The sequence below is a fragment of the Acomys minous genome, assembly GCF_964271855.1.
Source record: "Acomys minous genome assembly, chromosome: 13".
Classification (NCBI taxonomy): Eukaryota; Metazoa; Chordata; class Mammalia; order Rodentia; family Muridae; genus Acomys; species Acomys minous.
In genome coordinates this window covers 51,084,005-51,107,868 of record NC_140495.1, presented here as the reverse complement: position 1 = coordinate 51,107,868, position 23,864 = coordinate 51,084,005, and the positions used below count along the sequence as shown (strand labels likewise).

The following is a 23,864-nucleotide window of genomic DNA, read 5'->3' as shown; positions in this document are numbered from 1 at the left end:
TTTTAAAAAATTCTCTGTGCTTCTGCCATGGTATGAAGTAGTAAGAACACTATACAGATGTGGAGCAGTTACTGGTCTAGAGGCATGGACTTTTCAGCTTCCAGAACTTTTGGTCAAATGGGTTATAAATGACCTAGTCTCTACTATTATGTTACAATCCTACAAAATAGATGACGATGTTAGTCAAAGCACTGAAACAACAAGCCCAAGAACTCAGAAACGTATTTTTCTTTTTCTGGACAAAGTGGCTTTATTAGAGTACCAGGATCACAGTGGGACTTAGGAATTAACATTGGGGCCCTTCTTCTTGACAAAGGTGGGCATGACATTGACAAAGCGATGGTTATACTGAGTTTGCTGCTTGGCCCAGCCTGTCCTTCGCCTTCTCCTCCTCCTCCTCTTCCTTGTCCTGTTAGGCCACCTTGGGAGTTTGATCTCTTAGAATGCTGGAAATGTGAGAGAACAAACTCCCAAGGTGGCCAAACATGAACTTTACCTCTCAGCATGCGGTTAGCTACTTCCAGAGTGGTCAGGGTCTCACCACACTGGCCTAGGGTGGCCTCATCCTCCAGCAGCGAACTTGCCAGAAGCCACATGAGCTTTGATCTGGGTGACCGTCTCCTGGCTGGTCACCTCAAGGGTGTGTAGCTCCTGGGCGAACAAAGAGCTGCATGTTGGCGACTAACCTACGGGTGCCCATGCTGCTACCACAAAGATGGAGTCAAGAAAAACCAGACACATTTTATTTCACATTCACTGTGGTGTAATTACTGTAATTACAGACAGGAAACCAGTAAGTAAGGGCTTATTTTCCCTACATTCTTGCAAGCATTTTCTGCCATTTGTTACCTTGCTGTTACCATCCTGCCTGGAATGAGATGGAATGTTGAAGACAGCTAAAGATGTTGAACACCTTTTCCAAATATCTATTGTCCATTTGTAGTTCTTCTCTTGAAAATAGTCCATTTGACTCATTAGTCCATTTATTGATTGTACAATTTGTTCCATGTATATTTAGTTTTTATAATCTTAATATGTCCTGGATATATGTTGCTTATCTGAAGTATAATCAACAGTGATTTTCTCTTGTTCTGCAGGCTGTCTTTTCACCCTGACAACTATTTACTGTGCAGAAATTGTTTAGTTTCATATAATCCCATTGCTAATTCTTAGTATTATTTTCTGAACTATTGAAATCCTATTTAGAAAATCCTTGCCTTTGTTGTATATTGAAGTATTTTACACTTTTACTTTTAGTAATTTCAAAATATTAGAGCCTACATTACATTTTGGCCTATTTTGAATTGTTTTTTGTGCCAGGTGAGAGATGTGGATCTAGTTCTCTCACAGATTTTGTTAAAGATGGTGTCTTTTCTTTTCTTTCTTGGTTTCTAAATACTGCAAAATGAAACACATCCGTCTGCCAGATTTCATTCCTTTTGGTACCGTTAGGGTTACTTCTAGCAGGCAATGGGATTTGGTTATACAGAAAATATGTAGGACATTTTTAATTATTTCTTTAGCTTGTTAACAAATGATAAGAGAATCTTTTCTTTAAACCTTTATTGTTAACATAATAAAGGCTATATACAGCAAGCCAATAGCCAACATCAAATTAAATGGAGAGATACTTGAGGAAATTTCTCTAAAATCGGGGACCAGGCAAAGCTGCTCACTCTCTCCATATCTCTTCAATATAATTCTTGAAGTTCTAGTCAGAGCAATAAGACAACAAAAGGAGATAAAGGGGATCCAAATAGGAAAGGAGGAAGTCAAATTATCCCTATTTGCAGATGATATGATACTGTACATAAGTAACCCCAAAAATTCCACCAGAGAACTCCTATAGCTGATAAACGCCTTCAGCAAAATGGCTGGGTACAAAATTAACTTTAAAAAGTCAGTAGCCTTCCTATATACAAATGACTTTCTTTCTTTCTTTTTTTTAAAGACAGGGTTTCTCTATGTTTCCCTAGCTGTCCTGAACTCACTTTGTAGACCAGGCTAGCCTTGAACCCACAGAGATCTGCCTGCCTCTGCCTCCTGAGTGCTGGGATTAAAGGTGTGCACCATCTCACCCAGTCTGAGGGTGTCTTTTCTACAATGTGTACTTTTTTATGACTTTGTTAAAATTTAAGTGTCTGTAATTGCGTGGGCTTACTTTGTCTCCTGTATTCTATTCTCCCAGTCTGCACATCTGCTTTTGTGTCAGTACCACACTCTTCTGTTTCCTAATCCAATGAAGTCAACAATCAGAACTATCAGTTACCCTCCTTGTTTTCAAGCACCTAATGGGTGTCTTGATGTGTTATCCTTGCATGAGAGAACACTACTACCACCACAGCACAAACGGCAGAGCAGAAACTCAACCTCAGCCACTCTATCTCTTTGGTGAGCATTTCCTTTTGCCCAGAATAGCACAGTGACATCAGGAAATTGCCCATCACATGGGAGGGAGGCAGGCTATACTTTCATAGGCCACTTAATTGAAGTCAAGAGAATCTGAGTTTGTACATGGCTCCTGTGAATGGATCAGAAACTACCTCTCTGAAGGCTTCGTGGGTGAGTTCACATTGGCACCTCCAGATTGTTCAAGATCTTTCTAACCTAGTGATGTTAGGAATTCTTTAAGCAAGCTCCTCACTGTTCTTTGAAGGGGCCCATTATTCGTCTTCAGGCGTGGTCTTTACTTTTAGGTCAGATTAGAAGTTCTTCCAAGTTCCATTTCTAGAATGGAACTGAAAATAAATGACTAAAATATTCAGAGTAACAACTTATGTCAAGTAACTGAAGGGTGTGGGGGTTCATTTTTTCAGTGTTAAGAAGCTCCCCCTTCTAACATAAGAACCACCATTACAGTAATGTTCTGTTTGTTAGTTTGACTGTCTAATGCTCATATTTGGATCAAAAAAATGATGTGAGAACTCCTGGTAGATGTAGGTGAAAGTTAGTCCTCAAAAATATACAAAGTTTTTTATTGTGAATTCCTTTTTCCAATGTCTTAGGATATAGTTATACTCCAAGTTCACTGATGTTAACCTGATATTTTAATTCTTATAAAACAAGCTTCAGTAGATTCAGTCTTGACATTCTGTCATTGAGGATAGCAAGCTCAGAAATCGTTCCCTGGAGCAGAGGAAGAAGATTCCAGTTCTGACTAGTTTCACTAGAAGAGTGTTCACCTAAGGAAGAGGATGTTTGGTTGTGGCTATTTAAAAACACTTCTAGGAACTAGTTGGCGCCTTTGATGACTGCCGTTAACCATTAACCACATTCCTCAGGCTCAGAAAGCAGAAATACCTGCAGAAATACCACTCAGTTTCCTTCCAGAACAGGAAGGAATTCTTGGAGATGAAAAGGAAAGCTAAAAGAAGGTCAGCCTGTGCTCACGCTGTGATTTTTAACAAGAAGACAAGCATGCAGAACTCTGCTTCTGTTGCTTTTCTTTACTGAAATGCTCACTTTTCATTGGACACATCTGGGATGAGCTCTCTCTAATGTGCCCATGGATCTCCCATGTGATTTACATAGACATTATTTGACCTAGTGTCTGGTCAATGAGAGAGATGCTAAAAATTGGGAAGACTTTAGTCCATTTCTTTCTGGTCCCAAAAGAGATAAACAAAATATACAACATGAAATTTAGCCTTCTGTTTTAAGAATGCAGTTCATTGGCATCAAAACTTCATAATGCTACATACCCTCATCCCTCTATCTTCAGAAACCTTTTCATCTTCCTGGACTGTGGCCATCCTCATAAGTGCTAGCTTGATTGTTTCTGACTTTGCTTTTCATGAGCAATACTGTTATGAAAAAAGGAGAAAGAAGCCAGAGTCCTGCTTTCAATTCTTTCTGACACATCAGGCAAGGTTGAATTCTTGGGTAATGTAGTTCTATGTTTAAGTTTCAAGAAACAAAGTATTGTTTTCCATAATGCCAGCTCTACTTTACATCTCTCTACACCAGCAAAGCACAGGGCTCCAGTTTCTTGGTTTCTACTCAGCATTTGTAGCTTCCTATTCTTAATATAACTGTTATATTAGCTCACTTTTTTGATGCTATCATGAAATGCCCAAGGCATTAATAAGAAAGGACTTTTTTTTTTCAGTTCATGTTTCTGGGAGTTAAAAGGCATGACATTAACATCAGTTGGGCTCTGGTGAAGATCTTATGGTAGGTGTCTTACAATGGCTGGAGTGCAGGAAAGAGAAAGCAATCTCATGATAGACAGTGAAAAAAACAATCAAGAACCGTGGCAGAGGCCTATGGCCCCAGCTGCTTGGGAGGCTCATCCAGGATAATTGAAAATTTACATTTTGCTTGTGCCAAGTAGTTCAAGGGCAATCTGGGCAATTTAATGAGATTCTATCTCAAACTAAAAGTAGAGGAATGTTAGGAATAAGCTCAGCGTTCAAAGTTTGCCTAGTCATGTGTGAGGCTTTATGTTGTTACATTAATAATAACACACACACACACACACACTCAAGGTGATGGGAGGGGCCAATAATACTTTCTGTAACAACGGCCTTGAGACTTAACCAAAGTCTCAAGATAATAACTCCAATCCCTTCCTAAGAGATTCCCAGTAACCTCACCAATTCCTCTTCAGGGTCTGTCCTTTTACAATCCTACAACCTCTTAAGTTTACCACACTGGAGTTCAACATTAACAACATGCTTATAAACTATATTTAAACCAAAGCAGCCGAGGCACAATTGTGAAATAGCCTCTTTCCACTGTAGTCTTTAAAAAGGGTGCAACTTGGAATTCACCTTTAACTTGTTCTGAAAGAATTTTCTAGCTCAAACCACAGAGATTTGTTTAGGTATTTATATAATTATTTTCTTAGGGACAGGCTCTCACTGTGTAGCCTTGGCACTTGAAATGAGCTATATAGACTAGGCTGCCCTCAAACTCACAGAAGTCCACCCGCCTCTGGTTCCAGAGTGCTGAGACTAAATGTCAGTGCCACCACACCATCTGACCCTCATATCACAGAACTAGGTGAACATAGCTTAAAAAACAACAAAAAACGAAAACAAAACTGAATAATTGGATGAAAATAGAATGAAAAGATAAGCCAATTAGGAAGAAAAAATTGCAAATATTTGAATTGCCTGAGTGCCACACCCTGTACAGATTGGTCTTAGAACCTTGACTACGTGTGGCAAGGGAACGAAAAATGACAGACACACAGACACAGGTGGGGAAAAGCCAGGGCCACAGCTGAGCCTGGTTTGATGAAGTCACACTGTGTAGCAACAACCTGGAACTTCATCCTTCATCCACAGAGGGGAGAAATGTGTCTATAGCGGAGCTATAAACATGCAGAAAGAGGAAGCTGCTGTTACTAGTTTTGTTACACTGGTTAATTGTTCGTAACTGTGGTTGCTTGCTCACATTATCAACATTCAGCCTTGAACCAGAGGAAAGCTTTGCCATCCCCCTGAGCCTAACTGGGAAGGGTGGAGAGCCTTGCCACTTCCTTGGGTCTGAGGTATTTATTCTTAATGTGGTTGTGCCCATGTCACTCAGGACTTCAACATTCACTCAAGGACCTCAGCCAAGAAACTGGATCTACAACTGAGCAGCAGCTTAGTAGGCAATGTACACTCATGGCTTGTAGTAGGTCTGTGAGGGAGTCTCTGTAAGACGCCAATACTGGGTACATGAAAGTAGATGCTGGTTGATGGGGCTCCTTCTCAGGAAGATTGAAAATCTTCCTCTCCAGAGGCCTTGTAGATGAAATCCATATTCCTCATTTTCAGGGCGTTCTTCCAGGGAGGACCATTAACGGCTTCACACTCAGTCTGCCAGTATGAGTGTGAATAGCACCTTGGCTGGCTGGGGAAGAGTCACGGGATGCATGGAAACAACAAAGCATAGGTTGTCTGAGGGTATAGCACACATGCCTCGCACGTCCCTGTCACATACTCATGATCTGGTTGCAAACCAGCCCCAGTAGTACCGGAAGCTTGCACTGCCATCTGCCCAAGCACTACCCAATTAAACTAAGTCACTTTCCCTTACAGCAGAGATGCCTGCTGCTCAGAGAGACATCATAGCTGGAGGTCACCCTGGATGATGTGATGAGATTGTGTAGAGGAGTGTTAATTCAGAACATGGCTGTTCTGACAAGAGATCACATCCAAAGACCTTCTAGATCTGTGTGATCCAGCTGGAATACAAACACACCTTTAATCCATCCAGGAGACTGAGGCAAACAGATCTAAATTCAAGGCCAGGTTGTTGTAAAGCAAGTATCAGATAAAGAAAAGTTTAGGTCCAGGTGTGGTGGTACATGCCTTTAATGCCAAACAAAGATAAAGTTAGTTTGTAGAAGGAAGCACCCATGTTTGAAAGTGATGTCTAATTGAATGGCAGAAAAGTGATGAATCAGAGACGATTTGACAGAATAGGATATGCCCAAATCTCACCAGAAGTGAGAGGAAAAGGAAGCTATTCAAGAGGCAGTTTTTCAGAGAGAGGAGACAGCTTTACCAGGACAGTAATAGAGAGACGGGTTGCAGAGAGAGAACTCAAGTAAAGATGCAATGAGCTGGAAAATGAGAAGAAGCCAGAAGATTAGAGCAGATCGCTGAGTTAGTTTAAGACCAAGCAGACCAATTCTGGGACAAAGGAGAAGACAGGTTGAATCAGTCACCTGGGAGAAGAGTTTGAGCCAGAACAGCTGAGTTGAACCAGCCAGCCCAGAGTTCAGAAAGGTTAAATAAGGGCAAGTTTATTAAGTAGTAAGTCTCAGAGACTAAAACATTCTAGATCTAGATTAGATTTTATGGAGGCCAGCAACTTGCAGGACTAGGCCTACGTCAGCCTACTCCTGACTTGTAAGTTTGTGTCTCAGCTTAGATCTAAACATAAGTGTGATGTCCTAAATCACCTGCGAACTGGAGGCACTGTTCCACTAAGCTTGAAACTCTCTCCTGCACTGAATGTGGTTTCCTGCACTGAATGTATGTTTTTATACAGCATTGTTTCTTTAGCTTCAGCCAGCTCTCCAGAGGCAGGCCATATTACACCCAATGTATGCACATGCATGCCTCTGGAGGAGCCCATGACCAGACACCTCCTGTGGGGTTCCTCAGTGGATCCATGATATCATCTTATGTTGCCATTAATTCACTTTTTAATTATTTAAATTATGTACTTAATTTTCAGAGTTTTCAAGCATCATGAGCCCTGGGGATAATAGGGAAGACTTTCCTTGCTCCTCCCTTCTTTCTCCCTCCATTTCCTTCCCCCTTTCCTATTTTCTCAATTCTTCTGCATTTTTAGCCACTTGATTGGCTATGAAAGGTCAAATCTCACTCCTGTGTAAGCCTGGGCCCCCGGTCACTAACTCATTTACTTGATCTCCACCCTCCCAGCAGTTTTGATATTTTAATTCAAATCTACATGGCATATACCATGGCCAAAAGTTCGATTTAGTAGGAAGAAAAAAAGTAAAATGAAAACAATAACAGAAAAAAAAACTCAGTGTGTGAAGAACCTTATAAATAACTCTTATAAATAAGTAGTCTACACCAAAGGAAGTCAAAATTAAATAGATCTATACCAATGTGTAAAATTCATGATGACATACTCATGATAGTCAGCAAGCCTGACAGAATAAAGATAACCTCTTCCAGAGCCTTGATTATTTTTCATATGCTATGTCTAGAATTCAAAATAGTCATAAGCCACACTAAAGTTAGGACCAAGTAACTAAAAACTAAGTGACAAAATTGTAATAAAAAGTCTCAGAAGATACTTAGAGTTGTAACCATCATTTGGAGCTGAAATAACTATGAAGAACATCCAGCAGTTAAACAAATGACCTTGAGAGAAGGTGGTTTGAACAGGCATGGCTCCCGTAGACTCATGTGTCTGAATGCTTGGCCCATAGGGAGTAGCATGATTAGGAGGTGTGGCCTTGTTGGAGGAAGTGTGTCACATTGGGGGTGGGTTCTTTGAGGGCTTCTATGCTCAACCTTTGCCCAGTGTGGTACATAGTCTCCTTCTGCTGCCTACATAGCAAAATGTTAAACTCCCTTTTCAGCACCATGTCTGCCTGAATGCTGCCATGCTTCCCACCATGATGATAATGGACTAAACCTCTGAAACTGTAAGCCAGCCCCCAATTAAATGCTTTCTTTTATAAGAATTGCTATGGCCATGGTGTCTCTTCATAGCAATAAAATCCTAACTAAGACACAGGGCAAGCCTGGACTTGTGAACTGAGCATAAAAATCCACACTAAAGCATAAAGAGAAAGCATGCATTCTTAGCATTGTATTCTTAGAAGGGCCAACACGGATAGTTTCTTTCTTAGAAGAATGGGGTAGGTAGAAAGAATGGCATACATATTTTAAAACATCATTTTCAAGAATGCTGACTACAAAATGAAAAAGCAATAAATAAATCAAGCGTTCAAGAAACCCATAAATAGAGGTTGGAGAGATTGTTTCACAATTAAGAGCACTTGTTCTTGTAGAGGACTTGGCTTACATTCCCAGGAGCCACAAGGTTGCTCACAACCATCTGTAGCTCCCGTTCCAGGGAACTCGATATGTTATTTTGACTTCTGAGCATGCCAGGCATGCAAGTGGCACACAGACATACACGCAGAGAAAACACTTGCATCTATAATGTGCTTGTTTTTGTTGACTTGACAGCACAATGGGGTCATCTTAGAATTTTCTCAATTTAAAAACCGCCTCTATTATATTGACCTGTAGAGAAGTCTATAGGGCATTTTTCTGATTAATGACTAATATGGAAGGACACAGCCCACTGTAAGAAGTGCTACTCCTGGGCAGGTGGTCCTAGGTATATAAGAAAGCAAACTGAGCCAGCCAGAGAGAAACAAGCCAGTAAGCAATGGTCTCCATAGCCTCTGTTTCAGTTCCTGCCATGAGTTCCTGCTCCAATTTCCTTGAATGATGGACTGTAAGCTGTGTCTAAGTTTGGGTTTTATTGCTGTGAAGAGGCACCATGACCAAGGCAACTCTTATAAAGGAAAACCTTTCACTGTGACTGGCTTGCAATTCAGAGATTCAGTCCACTATGGTCACAGAAGCAAGTATGGCAACGTGAAGGCAGACATGATGCTGGAGAAGGAGGTGAGAGTTCCACATCTTGGTCCATAGGCAGCTAGGAGGACACGCTCTTCCAAACTGGACATGGCTTGAGCATATATAGCTCCAAGTCTGGACTCCAAAGTGACGTACTTCCTCTAACAAGGCCATACCTCCTCCAATAAGGCCACACCTCCTAGTAATGTCATTTCCTATGGCCAACCATTCAGGTATGTGAATCTATAGGGGCCATGCCTATTCAAAGTATCACATTCTACTCCCTGGCCCATATAGGCTTGTAGCTATAACATAATACAAACTGCATTTAGTCCAACTTCAAGAGTTCCTATAGTCTATCACGGTCTCAACAGTGTTTAAAAGTCCAGAGTTCTAGTCTCTTTTGAGACTCACAAAATTCTCTATAAAATCAAAACCAGAAAAAACAAAACAAAACAGATCACATACTTCCAACACATCATGGCACCAGATATACATTGCCATTCCAGAATGAAGAAGGGAGCATAGTATGGAAATATTAGACTAAAGCAAGATCATAAACTAGCTGGGCAAACTCCAAACTCTGCATTTCCATGTATCTCCAACTCCTTTCAGCTTTGTTGACTGCAACACATTTCTTTTTCTTGGGCTTGTTCCACAACTTGTTAGCAGCTTTCCTTGGCAGGCATCCCTCTACTCTGGTGCCTCTAACCTCTTGGCTAAGTGGCTTCTCAGAGCTGGGTATCTCATCCCCCCTGGCTAATGTCTACCCAGGTCCATGTGTCTTCCTTTCCTCTTGAAACTGAGGGACTGGACCTATGACTTCTACTCCCCAAAGGCCAGATTTGTATATTTTCTTCCACGTTTCTTGGGCATCTATCTTCTCTTAAAGACAGATTCTAGATTACTACTCTGAGTGAGGTATCCTGTTACAGAGAAGGTCCACAGATAGAACCTAGCCACTAAAGTTTTGTTTGAGAGACTGGGTAATACTGTGTGTATCTGTCTTCCTTTCTTTCTATCTTTTTTTCTTTCTATTATTGCTATTGTTATTTGTTTTTGTTCTTTTGAGACAGGGTTCACTGTGTAGCCTTGGCTGTCCTGGACTCACTTTGTAGACCAAGCTGGCCTCAAACTCACAGAGATCTGCCTGCCTCTGCCTCCCTGAGTGCTGAGATTATAGGCATGCACCACCATGCCCAGCAAATCCCCATCTTTAAAATCTGTTTGCAGCTTTATAAGATTCCATATAAAAATAAAGCTTTCATTCTCTCATGAAATGACAAAGCTGGCCATCTTAGAGCTATTTTGAGCAGTCCTGCACCAGTGATGAGGGGACAGTGACAGAGCATGAGCTTGCCAGCTTATTCCTGTCATCCTCTACTCTTTCCCTGTCCTAACAGACTCCATTGTCTCATGGAGTTACACAGCTGTCTGTCACTGTAACAAAATATCTGAGGTAGTTCAATTTTTTAAAATGGGAGGATTTTTTTCCTTTGTGTTGTTTTCCAGCCAACAGTTCATCATTGGTTAACCTACAGAGTTTACCTTTAAAACATTTATTTGTTTTTGTTTGTTTGCTCTGTGTGTGTGTGTGTGTGTGTGTGTGTGTGTGTGTGTGTGTACCCACATGCACCATAGTACATGTTTGGAGGTTAAAGGACAACTTGTAAACGTTGGTTCTCTCCCTCTACTATGTGGGCTCTGTGGACAGATCTCAGGGTACCAGGTACCAGTCTTGGTAGAAAGTGCCCTTACTTCCTCAATCATCTCTCCAGCCTCCTGCTCCTGAGTACAACACAGCACAAAAGTGCCACAGGCTGACCAACCTTTAGGTGACACCAAACCATAGCTTTCTTCACTACCTGCCAGGTACTTTAGGGTGCATCTACTTTCCCTCAAGGCTGGGTCCCTGTGAGGTTCCACAGAAGACTGCAACAGAATTCTCAGTTCCCACCTCTGAATTAGAATTAGCTTTTGTTAGAAACCAAGTTATATGTCCTTCCATCCCTCATTTGTCCTGTCTGGCTATGACCCCAGGGCATGTCTTCACTCTCCAGCCTCAAAAAGAATGACTTCTCTTCAGACATTACTGGTTCCAAAAAGTAAACAAGAGCTTGGTGACTGGGCCTTCTGGAGGAATGTGTCTTCTTATGCTTCTTCCTGTAAATCTGCTGCATTCCTAAGGTCCCCTGAGCCTTCTAAACACTCAGGCCAAATGATCTTGAAATTGTTTGTCTAACCACAATTATCCAAGTGTGTTCTTTCCAAGTGTCCAGTTGGAGCCACTCGGTTTTGTGGAGAGGATGAGGCAGCAAAGCCTTCTGGGGTCAGGTATTTGCTGGAGCTGTGGTCTCCCACAGGGAGGACAGTGCATGACGAGGACTCCAGGGAGAATGCCAGACCTTTTTGGCTCCTTACTGTCTCCTCAGTGGAGCTGGCCCATCAGTTCCTCTCTAGGTCAGTCACAGGATCTTCTAGGTCCTTGATGTTGTGTGTGGAAGTTGTAGCATCTCAGTGGCATTGCCACAACTGAACTCATGAGCTCTACACTACCATGGTGGATGTTAGCAAATGCTTCCTGTTCCTACGTCCAGGTGACCCAGAAGAATTGGACTTAAAAGTGTCTGTAACATGAGACACTTGCAGCTGTGAGTGAGAGGAGGGACATCTGAGGGACATAATCCATGACTCCTTAGGCACACTGACCAAATTGCCTCTGTGCTGTCTGCATGTTCACATGTCATCAGTTCCAATGACAGCCAAGGATTTCTCCTCCTCCATTTTCACACACACACACACACACACACACACACACACACACACACACACACACACACACACACATGTTCAATCCCTAAAGGTGCTCCTTAGACAGAAAGGCTTAAAAGTTAATAGGAAAATCAACATTAGAAATCCTGGGAAAGTGGTTGTCTTGAGGATGTCCCTCAAACACAGGTGTGAAGTGCAACATAGGACAGCTCCTGTCTGCTCCTGTGATGCTTCTTCTACCCTGTCACTATCTCCACTCGAGGTCTGTGAACTTGAAGCGAAGCAGTTTTTCTGCTTTTCAAGTTGTGAAGGCCATTGGCGGTCGTCTCTCTGTAGCAGCTCTGTCCCTGAAAGGAAGTCTTTCAAAGCAGATTTGTGAGCACCGATACCCTTAAAGCTCCATGACACAGGCAGCCAAGAGGGTCATCATAAAATCAGGCAGGTGTTTGCGGTTCACAAGTGCCCAATGCAGGCTTCCCATCACCTCTAGGCTGTCCACGCCTCTTTCTCAACGTCCCTCCCACTCTCTTCTATCTAGTTTCCTCTTACTTTCCTCAGAGCAGAACCACTGAGCAGTGTTGCTGGGCCTGGGAACAAGAAAAGCTGGACATCCAGGTTCTCAGACTGTCACGCGTAGAGACCATGGGACATTAACTTAAAACTTGTGTCCTTTGGAACAGCTGTGGAGGTGTGTAATTAGGATGAAGGTAGATGAACAATGACCCCTGAGATAAAGACAGCAGATTAACAGCCAGAGCTGTTGGCCATGTGGACACTGACCATAACTGATTTCCTGAGTTGTCAATACAACCCCACCCTCCTCATTTTTATGGTAAAAAGAACCCCCATCTACCTAGCATTGACTTCCCCATTAGGGCCATCATGTCCTGCTGTTAAGGCTTATACTGCTCAAGGCTAGTTGGTGCCTTCTTCTTAAACTCAGTTGAATGCTGTATTCTAGGTTTGTGTTCTATTTCTTGCTTTTTATCTCTAGAATTCTTTCTGTCCTATGAAACCCAGATGTGGTGAATTGGGAGGTAGACTTTAAGACCCGAGGAGTCTTAATCAGCTTTCTTTCTGTTGCTTCTGTCTTGCTTCAAAATCTGTATGCCATTCATGCTATGCTTCGGTGGTCCCTTTAGATTCTTTTATTTAATTTTAAAAATCTGTAAAGCCTGTTTTATTTCAGAAGTAACCCGTATTGTTCCAGAAGTCTGAGGCTCATTGTGAACACTGACAAAGTGAGCCCTCACGCTGTGTTTGTCCCTTTCTCTCCACCTACCTGAGAAGAGGGTATGGGGCAGGTTCTGTAGCTGTTTGGCTGGACTGAGCTCCACTCCAGTGAGTTTCTTTTGGGGAGGTTGGGGATTTTTTGGGCAGTGGGTGGGTTGTTTTGGTTTGGTTTAGTTTGATTTGGTTTTTCAAGACAAGGTTTCTCTGCATAGCCTTGGCTGTCCTGTCCTGGACTCACTTTGTAGATCAGGCTGGCCTCGAAGTCATAGAGATCCATCTGCCTCTGCCTCTGCCTCCTGGAGTGCTGGAATTACAGGTATGTGCCACTATGCCTAGCTTGAATAGATTTCTAAACAAAACAAAACAACACACCCAACCAAACAAAGAATTACTGACAGAAATGAGCATTTTAAAGTAGAGTTGGGGACTTTTCTGAAATACAGGTGAGACTTTTCCCATTCATAGAGTAAAAATTAGCCTCAGTTGAGAGCTTCTGGGATTGAAAGGGATCTGCAAGTCATCTGCAAGCCTTCATGCAATGAAGAGAATCCAGTTGCTCTTGATGGCTCTAGTCACCAACCACTCAGCACCTCAGCAGAAGGTCCAGGTCACCACGACTAACTATGTCTTTATGTTCTTTGAGCCAAAGCTATATTAAGCTCAAATCCACCTACCCTCCACTTGAGGTGCCTGCTACATGTCAGGCATGGTCCCTGACAGCTCAGGACATGAAGGTAATGCACAGTCAATGCCTTCCTGAAGGTCACAGTGAATGGTAGCTCCACAAAGGGACACTTATAATGACCTAAACAGATGTGCCACTGGGGAGTTCACAAGCGGAGCTCTAGCTGAGCTCAGAGGTTTTCAGGTATGAGTCTGGCTTTGGAAACACTCATTACAGATTATTCTCTGTCTTTATAACAGGCTTATACTTACAGAAAAGATTAATTGTTGTTACATCTTCATCTTCTTCAGGTTTATTCTTCTCATTTTCTCTAAGCATACCACAAGCATATGATTTATTTAGCAGTGTTTCCTCATCTAAAGATCCTTTGAAATGTCACCCCTAAGCTAAGTGCTGTGTTCCTGACACACTCCAATTGGAGCATTATGCAGTTATTATTTTCCATGCATACTTTCCTCATGGCAGTGTTAGGAAAACCAGTATCTCCCATGACCTTGGTGTTCTGAAAATGAGACCAATGCATTTGGTCTTGTTTTCTGGTCATCCTTTGATAATCAAAGGCTAGTGCCCTCTTGCCCAAATCTCTTCTAGATTAACACCTGCCTCCTCTGGGATGAACTGATAACCTCCCCTGTGCTGGATGTGAGATTGACCGTGCTGATATCGGCACTTGCTGAAAAAGAGCTAGTTCCTTGGGGCATGGAGCTGATGAGTAGGGTAGAGATGATTTGTAGTTTGTGGTAGGAGGCGTGGAGGCTATATAGGAACATCCCATCATTTTATAGCAGAGACTGGAATATTTGTAGATTTTAGTATCCACAGGAGACTCATGAACCAATCCCTCACAGATGTCAATGATTGGGTGTAGAATTCTAAGAAGAAAAAAAATATTATTTTTCTTTCAGATTTTATTGTGTGATGTTTCTAAGGCAGCTTTTCTGCTGACATACTCAGGGCTGCCTCCTCGGCATCCATCAAATGTCACCTGTTGATTTTACCATCTTATTTTCTGTAGGAATTTAGGAATTCTCTCAGTTCCCAGCCTAATATGTTGGCTGTTTTTTTAGTTTTGTTTCTGTTGTCTCCAGGCATACTTCCATCCTGGGAAATTTTCTTACATTACGTTATTGATTATTTTCTCACTTCCATGATCTATTTGCTCTTCGTGGAACTTCATTCTCGAATGGATCTCCTAATTTTCTAACTACCCACCCTTTGTCCCTCATTTCCTCTAGTTTAAGAAAAGACATATTTATTTAAAAATTTATTTTGAAGTGTCTTGATGAGGTAAAACTTAACTCTTGATCAAGACAGTGTGTTGCTAAGAGGAAACATACTGTGACAGGAAGTACGCTTGGTTTTCATTCTAACGCAGGTGGTGGCTGTGTCTTCTCCCTGTTGGCTGGAGTCTGACCTCACAGATCGGCTAGTCTGATAGGAACCAGCACACAGGAAATGAAGGAAAGAGGAAAGCGGTCAGGTCAAGTTCCTTGAATTCAGGAGCCTTTGTGTAAACAAAGGTTTTACTGGGTAGAGGGATTAAGGCATTTGCATAAAGGTTTAACACATGAGGAGATAGGACTTTGAAGTCCATGTTTTATAGTATTTGATAGAAAAGACTCATGTTTAGTGTTTCTTACAAATGCCTCTTCTGTTCAGCAGCAATTCAAAACATGGTGAGACTCACAGCCAAACATAGGGTGAGGCATAGAGAGTCTAGAGGAAAAGTGGGAGGAAGGATCACCTATAGGTGACAAGAGCTCCACATGAAAACCAACCGAGCCAACTAACCAGAGCCCAGAGGGTCCTGTGCAGTATGGTGCATCAACCGATAACCACACATGGGCTGGACCTAGAACCTCTACATAGATGTAGCCGATGGGCAGCCCAAGTTTCATGTGGGTCCACTAGTAAGGGGGAGTGTGTGCTGTCTATGACATGGACTCTGTTGCCTGTTTTTTGATCACTTCCCCCTGATGAGACCGCCTTGCCAGGCTACAGGAAAAGAGAATAAACTCAACTCTGATATGACTTGATAAGTGGGTGGGTAGGGAGGCTCTCCTTTTCTGAAGAATAGGAGAAGTGGAGGGGGGAAGGGATGGTGGGGCTGGAAGAAGATGAGGGAAGGGGGCTCTCACCAGGATATAAATTGAAGTAATAATTAATTAATTAGTTAATTAATTAAAACAGAATAGGTATTTAGAGAGATTTTATAACAGAAATTATGGACAGCTCTGATGGGCTCTTGTCTGCAAGCATAGTAGAGTATTCATAGTATTAATAATAGTAGAATATTAATAGCGTCAGGAGTTCACTCTCTTCTATGGGGTGGGTCTTGGGTTGGGCCAGGAATCAGTTGAACCTTGCCTTAATCTCTGCTCTATCTTTATTCCTGAATGTCTTATAGGCAGGGGATAAATCTCTATTCTTAATTTTTTACTTTAAAACTATTTGTTACTGCTAGTACCAACTTTGAAATTATATATGCTAGAAAGCTGTGGTATGTCACTTCATAATGGAAGGAAGCTATCATTAAACATCCAAAGATAAAGAAAACAAACAAACAAAAAAACAAAAAAACAAATGCCTCCCCTGATTTTTAAACATTCTTTTCTTCAAACTCATTAAAATGTTGGTTCTCTTTGTCATGTCTTGGAGTAAGAAATTGCTCTCTCTCTCTCTCTCTCTCTCTCTCTCTCTCTCTCTCTCTCTCTCTCTCTCTCTGTGTGTGTGTGTGTGTGTGTGTGTGTGTGTATGTATGTGTGTGTGTGTCTATGACTTTGTAATAATAGGTGACTTGATAAGCCTGAGCACAGTAACAAGTACAATGAGTTAATTAATCCAAGTGTTCCTTTAGCTCTGCTCAGGGTGATCCTGCTGTCCTAGGGCTGGACCTTTGGCTAGCCCTGTTGGAACCCAGGCCTATTCTCCAGACTAGGAGTTTTCTCTTACCAGGTCTTCACTGCTACTCTAACTGGTGGCCTCCCTTAGAGGTCCCTATAGTCTTTCAGAAACAAGATCAGAAATCAGAGCTCTGTAAAACACTTTTGGTCTATATGGCCTCTGGTAAGGAAGACACTACCAAGAATCCCAAGGACATTTTTAGCTTTTGAAAAGCATTCTTCCACTGGTGAAATTAGCTAATTCCAGCCAGAATTAGAGCTTATAAATGCAGGTTTACTGGGGGCAGCTTTCAATAGGTTCACTGGTCCAGGAGGGAGAAAGAAAAATGGGAGGTACATACACTGGGAGAAAGAGAGGGAGAAAGTAGAAAGAGTGCAGAAAGAGATACAGAAAGAGAGAGATGTGGACCAAAATGTCTGGATTAGGTAGTGAAGATCCCCTTTCACCCCTGACCTGGAAAGTTTAAGGTAGGGAGGGGTATGCCGAGTAGAAACTGAGGGAGAATCTAGAGTCCCAGTCTGCTTTGGTTAAAAAGGCACCTCAGTTCCTTGTCCCAGGTCTGAAGTCCAACAAGCTTTCAGTTAAGAGAGAAGCTGGTTACTTTGCTTTGGGAACTTTTAAATTCTAAACTTTCTAGTCAATTTCTACTCCTGTTTTTATCTCCCATCATCCAAAGATATAACCCTACCCACTTCTGTCTAAAGAAGTGTCATTTGTGCTTGGGATGATGACTGATCTGCCTGAGTTTTAGGTGTTGAGTGAGGAAGTTTGGGGTACCCTTCCAGAGGGCCTAGCTAAAAGACCCCAACCGTCAGGGGTAGAGAGGAAAGGAAGTTTTTGACTGGTGTCTGGAGAAAGATGACAGGAAGACATAAAGGTAAAATTTATCAGCATCAGAATCCTAAGGAGGTGACCAGGAGGGACTAGAACACAGGACATTTTTTTTTTAGTTCAAATCAAAGTACATGAGACTCTCTAGATGGGATCACAAGAGCATCCATCTGCTGACCTTCTCCTCCTTGCTCTGTTGGCTTCCAAGGCTAACCGGCCCATGATAAAACCGAGATCTGTTTTCAGACCTGTTGAAAGCTGTTGTATTGGCTAGAAACAGTGTGAGGTCCCTCTGAAATAGTTTCCAGAGAGGGATAGAGAGAAGACATTTACCCATTGAATAAAAAAAAAAAAAAAAAAAAAAAAAAGGAAATAAAAATGTGGAGGCATGTCCTGTGTAGATGTAGCAGTTGTCAATACAAAGCTATAACAGGGATGCTGGAGGAGCCTAGTGGCCAGAGTCCACTTTGATATGTTAATAAGCACCTTAGGTAGTCCTTTGTCCTGGGTTTGAGACCTAACTCCATTATTTGATTTTTAGCTTAAAATAATAGTGGTCCTGCCTTTCATGGTAACAAATAGCTACTGTAGTTTTGAATTGAGCCAAGATCTAAGGTAATAATTATATCTAGGTTAGTAATTTTTTTCTCTATAAGAAAATGACTAGTTAGGAAGATTTTAAATAACAATTCATATAGTTTTAAGTCTATGACTGGGTGTGTGATCTTTTTTGGACTGATTAAAATAAAATAAATTAGCATACATTATTTTAATTTTTGGTTATACATTCTTGCTGAGTGTTGATGACCATGCAAGTGGCCAGACTTCTTTTCTTTTTAATTGTCAAAGTCAGTTGAGTATTTGGTCCTCAGGGGTCACTTGGGCTTGGAAGAACCTCTGTCTCCTCCAGCCTTTCTTTACCAATTCCATCTGTGTGAGAACTACTCAAAGGCTTGTTTGACCATGGCTTAGCTGGAAGCACTGATAAAATTGTTTTCTATGATGACTCTGTAGAATGGATACTGGCTACAGTCCACTGACTGGGGCTATGTGGCCGGCCTGAACAACAGAACAGGAGATATTTCAATACATGTATCACAGTTCCCTGGTATTTCGTGGCCCTTAGATAGCAAAGAAGAAAATATTCTTTTTTAAATCCCTTTTACTATATTAGCATAGCCTCCATATATGGTTATTGAACACCCAGAAGATCAGTTATACCAGTCTGGAACTTTTATTTATTTATTATGTTTACAGTGTTCTGCCTGCAGGCCAGAAGGGGACATCAGATCTTATTACAGATGGTCGTGAGCCACATGTGGTTGCTAGGAATTGAACTCAGGACCTTTGGAAGAGCAAGCAGTGCTCTTAACCTCGGAGCCATCTCTCCAGGCCCCAGTCTGGAACTTTTAATTATGGTGCAATATTTAGATGAAGCTTTGGAAAACCAAAACATTTTTAACTAAACTTGATTTGATGTACCTTTTTGTTCTTTAAGCCAATTATTATAATTGCTAACAAAGTAGATCAGTAGTTTCACCAATTTTAAGCAAAGGTTTGACATCAGTGGGTTGAACTTTAACCTTAAAAATATTTAATATATACATCATCACCAAGTCTCATCTTTTACCTACATACCTTAAATAACTTCCTCAGACCTTCATAACTCACACAAACTTTCTATTTTTCTTTTCCATTCTGAAAACACCCAGGCATCTTCATTTTCACTAAAACTCTTTCCATCCTTATATCCTTCTAACATTTCTTTTGCTTTCTGGTTCTCTTTCTTAGTACCATGAAATATAACAGATAAGTTTGTTATCTGTTGTGAGAATTTTCTTCAAGGGGAAGAGGTGTCTAAGCAATGTCTATTCCTTCTTCAGAAGGTGCCAACAACAACCAAACTTAGATTTTATCAAAGTTCATCCTGGGGAGCCAATGAGTTCATTGGTCTTACTCACTATTCATAGGTGAGAGGTTTCTGGCATCACTGTGAGAATTACAAAGAAATAAGGCTGGAAAGTCTTCACCCTGTATGTATGGGGCATCCTCATCACTGCATAGGTAGAGAAACCTCCTTTCTGGTCTTTCCAGCCTATAGGCTTTAGCTCTTCTCCAAAGAGAAGCCATATGCAAGTAGGCTCCTTAGGAAGCACACATTGCACATAACTGTCTATGACAAGGGGCTGGATACTCACATGAGAGTCCAGAGACCCTCTGCACCCCACTTCTATAAGGAACATCTACAGCTAACAAGCCCAGTTGTGATGATCTTCTATACGCAGCAATAGCTGGTCTTATGAACACCAGCAGTTGTTTGGCTTAGAGAATAGAGTTGCACAATAACATCTTGATAAAAGCTAAATTCAAACTACATGTATACTATCATGTGATAAATTAACATGACCTGTGTACATGCTGTTAAACTCGGAGGCCTTGCAAATGTCCAGGTAAACCTTACAGAAAACACAAGGCAGTCTTTACATAGGAGTCATCTATCATAACCATGCCTCTTGCTTTGAATGAAAATATGTAGCAGATATATAGTAATACATCATCAAATTGATGTTTTAACACCCAGAATAATGCAAGTAAGAAAGCCCTGTTAAAACTATGATGCTAATGTTACTACAGAGAGGGTGTTAAGCAGGGTTCCCTGTATATTCTCCGTGAATGAGCATCCAATTAGCCATTTTTACTACAGACATTTATATTAAAGATAAATAATGGTATTCACAAAAGGTATTATTCCTTTACAAAATGGAGTCCATTGATACACATAGGACAGTAGCCGTTGAGTCCCAATAACAACGTGCTGGATTAAAAGTAGCTGTGTTCCTTAGAACCTAGATATATTTGAGTCATGCTTTGAGAACAGGAATTAACATGAGATAGAGCATTTGGTTTGGAAGGGTCATCTTCTGATATCTTTAAACTTTAAAAGGTCATGAGTTGAGTGGCAGTCAACATCTATGACTGAGGAAGATCAAAGTGTTGTAAGTTTCTGCCTTTATCTGACTCCCTCCCTAGCTAGATTTGGGGTGACTCATGTCATGGAAATCTGTACTCAGAATCAGTTGCATGCATCTTTAAATGGAGGCAGACAACCCAAAAAATTCAGTAAGTATCTTTATTCTAAGAAGAGGTTAAATTGTAGGACAATACAATACTCTGATTATTAATGTTCTAAAGATTTTATAGAACCTTTTATTCTCTAGTTCATATTCATGTCAGAACCGTGTGTAGAAAAACACTGGAGATTTTTTTTAGGGCTTGTGAATGGAAGAGATCCCAAAGGGTAAGGATACAGGCTGGGAGAGTCTCTACTGACAACTATCCATCTTTAAGGCAAAAGAAGATATATTAGGATCACTTTTTTCCCTTCTCTATAGCAGCCTCTGGGGATTTCCTAGCAATCATGAAGAAGTCAAAATCTGTCAGGAGTGTTTGCTCTTACAGATGTGACTCTTTAATACCCTGTGACAATGAATCTTTGTATTTGTTTAGCTGATTCTAACCTGCTTGTGCTGGATTTATCATCCTGCAAAACTTCTGAAATAAACATATATACCTAAATACAGACACACAGACACACAGACATACAGACACACAGACACAGACACACACACAAGTCACACAAACACACTCTCACATTCAACCGCACATGTCAAAGAAGTCAGCCAACTTTTATGGATGGTTTGTCTCACTTTTGAGTTAAAAAATTCCAGTATTTCTTTTACACGTCCCCTTTGAACATTTTGTTCAAATTTATAATCTGTCAATTTCTATTAAAATTTTTAATCTATATAGTAAGCATGCACAGTAGCACTTGGGGTGAATTCCCTCCTTTAAAGATAGCTTTCCATCAGTCAGGCTGTAAAGATTAGAAAATCTACAATCTTGGATTAAATACCTATAATGGAGAGATGACAGGACACAGGAAACAGAACATCTGAAATAACAGGGAAGAAGATGATGTCCAAATGTTCCTTTTATTTCTATATCTATAGATTCTTTATATTTATGTAGCCTGTTTGTGCCACACCAACCAGAATGAAAACAAGATTGTGGATTCCCAGGTTGCAGTGGGGCAGAAACAAGAGTAGACAAGTATGGAACAAAGTATCTCAGCTAGAGAGGAGAGGAATTGGAGGTGCAGTGCAGAGAGAGAAGGCATTGAGACCCAGAACAACATCTCTAGCCTCCAGCCCAAGCCTGTTCTCTGCCTCTGTTGTTAAAGCCTGGCAGTGAATTCTTCTGGCTAGCCTAGGGATCTGTGATTTCCCAACACTCAGTTCTGAGCTGGTGCAAATTCACATGAGCTTTGAGTCTAGCAATTTCAAAGCATCAGCTGCCTTGGATACCTGACTAGTGTTGGAGGCACATAGCTAAGAAAACTGAAGTTCCCTTTAGGAGCCCATACATATGTCATGTAAAACAACGTATAACATTAAATTAAAACAAAAAACTAAAACCAAAACCAAACCAACCAAACAAATAAATAAAACCCATGGAGGTCTGGTGTTACTTACTAATAAAAAAGGGGTGCAGTCTAATATAAAAAGGGGTACAGTGATCCCCTGATGGTTCAGTGGGGCTTAAAGTCTTATAGGTGCTGCCATTTTGGTTGCATACTCAGTGGTTGCACTGACTAAGATGGCAGTGAAATCACTGGTTGTCACCATTTTCATGATGTCAAAAACCAAAATGGTTGTGGGTAAGTCAAGTGGTTGCATCCATCTTGCTGAAGTCCTCAGCCAACACGTTTCTGTTTTATAAATTCTGGATGTTTTTTCACATTTTAAAACTTTTAAATATCTAATAGTTGTTTCATCTTTACTCTTCCCACCCCCCCTTGCTCCCCTGGGGCTGTTCTTTTTTTAAAATTCATATTACATCTAAATTGTTAGCCCTTCCCTTGTATCCTCCTATTCCTCCCTCCTCCCGCTTCCCCCCTTCTCCCCTCCCCTATGTCTGTAACTGGGGGAGACCTCCTCCCCCTATATATGCTCTTAGAGTATCAAGTCTCTTCTTGGTAACTTGCTATCCTTCCTCTGAGTGCCACCAGGCCTCCCCATACAGGGGACGTGGTCAGAAAAGAGGCATCAGAGTTTGTGTGAGAGTCAGACCTCACTCTCCACTCAACGGTGGAGAATATCCTGTTCATCGGCTAGGTCTGGGTAGGGGTTCGAAGTTTACTGCCTATATTTTCCTTGGCTGGTGCCTTAGTTTGAGGAGGACCCCAGGACCCAGATCCGCCTGTCATAAAGTTCTTCTTGTAGGTTTCCAGGACCCTCTGGATCTTTCTATTTCCCCATTCTTCCATGTTACTCTCACCTAAAGTCTCAATAGGATGTCCTCCCCTCTGACCCACTTTCCTGGGAAATATCCCTTGGACTAGTGTCTTGATAGAAGTGAGTATATACCGTTTGTCTCCTTTTGCTTCTGGGTGAACTCACTCATTATGATATTTTCTAGGAAAAGATCTTTACCAACCCTTCATCTGACAAAGGTCTAATATCCAAAATATATAAAGAACTCAAGAAATTAAACACCACCAAACAAAACAACCCAATTGAGAAATGGGGCTCAGAACTAAGCAGAGAATTCTCAACAGAGGAATATCAAATGGCTGAGAAACACTTAAAGAAATGTGAAATAAAAAAAAAAGGAAGAAAGAATGAAAGAAATGCTCGTCCTCATTAGTCATCAGAGAAATGCAAATCAAAACAACACTGAGATTCCATCTTACACCCATCAGAATGGCTAAGATAAAAAACTCAAGTGACACCCCACGCTGGCGAGGATGTGGAGAGTGAGGAACACTCCTTCATTGCTGATGGGAATGCAAACTAGTACAAGCACTTTGGAAAGCTATCTGGCACTTTCTCAGAAAAATGGGAATGGAGTTTCCTCAAGACCCAGCTATCTCACCCCTTGGAATATACCCAGAAGATGCTCTACCACACAACAGGGACATATGCTCAACCATGTTCATAGCTGCTTTATTCATAATAGCCAGAACATGGAAACAGCCTAAGTATCCCTCAGTAGAAGAATGGATTAAGAAACTGTGGTACATTTACACTATGGAATACTACTCAGCTATTAAAAACAAGGAAATCCCGAAATTTGTGGTCATCTTTACTCTTACAGTTTTATTTGTTAGAGCTCTAGTTTTGTATCTGATTGCTTTCTTAAAGAATGACTTCTTTGCTTCTTCGATGAGTACAACTATCTCTCCTCAGCATAATAATGAGTCATTTTGAAATATCTTTCCATGTCTGTATTTTCTGTTTCTTGAGATCTACTTTCCCTGTTGGCTTCATTTGCTGCTTTTATGTAACAGATTTTTCTTAAATCCT

General features: G+C 41.2%; 1 long non-coding RNA gene and 1 pseudogene across 2 annotated transcripts; one reads left to right on the top strand and one right to left on the bottom strand.

Moving 5' to 3' along the window:
* Nucleotides 1–279: 279 nt before the first annotated feature.
* Nucleotides 280–673, bottom strand: LOC311581173 (ubiquitin-like FUBI-ribosomal protein eS30 fusion protein; annotated as a pseudogene). The gene has a single exon. The product of its transcript is annotated as a ubiquitin-like FUBI-ribosomal protein eS30 fusion protein (transcript).
* Nucleotides 674–2,457: 1,784 nt separating this feature from the next.
* Nucleotides 2,458–23,622, top strand: LOC311580955. The gene is made up of 2 exons (XR_014773615.1): nt 2,458–2,562; nt 22,978–23,622. It is a non-coding gene; the product is annotated as an uncharacterized lncRNA (long non-coding RNA).
* Nucleotides 23,623–23,864: the final 242 nt, after the last annotated feature.